This window comes from Thunnus maccoyii, chromosome 4, assembly GCF_910596095.1.
Source record: "Thunnus maccoyii chromosome 4, fThuMac1.1, whole genome shotgun sequence".
NCBI lineage: Eukaryota > Metazoa > Chordata > Actinopteri > Scombriformes > Scombridae > Thunnus > Thunnus maccoyii.
In genome coordinates this window covers 31,868,584-31,868,885 of record NC_056536.1, presented here as the reverse complement: position 1 = coordinate 31,868,885, position 302 = coordinate 31,868,584, and positions in this window count along the sequence as shown.

Sequence of the window (302 nt, the reverse complement as noted above, 5' to 3'; positions counted from 1 at the left end):
TGTTGTGTAAAAAAAACTGTATTTAACAACATAACACATCACAGACATGTAAAAGGAGAAAATGCCCAGAAGTATTTCTGTAACCATCCAGAGGAAGTTTCCTACAGAATAAAAGTGTTTTATTTTTTTTATTTTTACAGAGATAACACAAATGTCCACATCAGAAATAAAAAATCTTAATATTGTCTTATGTGAAAACACCTTGTCTTATGAATGAATAATTTACTGTCAGTAATGTAAAGATTTTCCATCAATCTTTGTGGTGACGAGGATATTATACATAATCCTCCCTTGCAGACAAA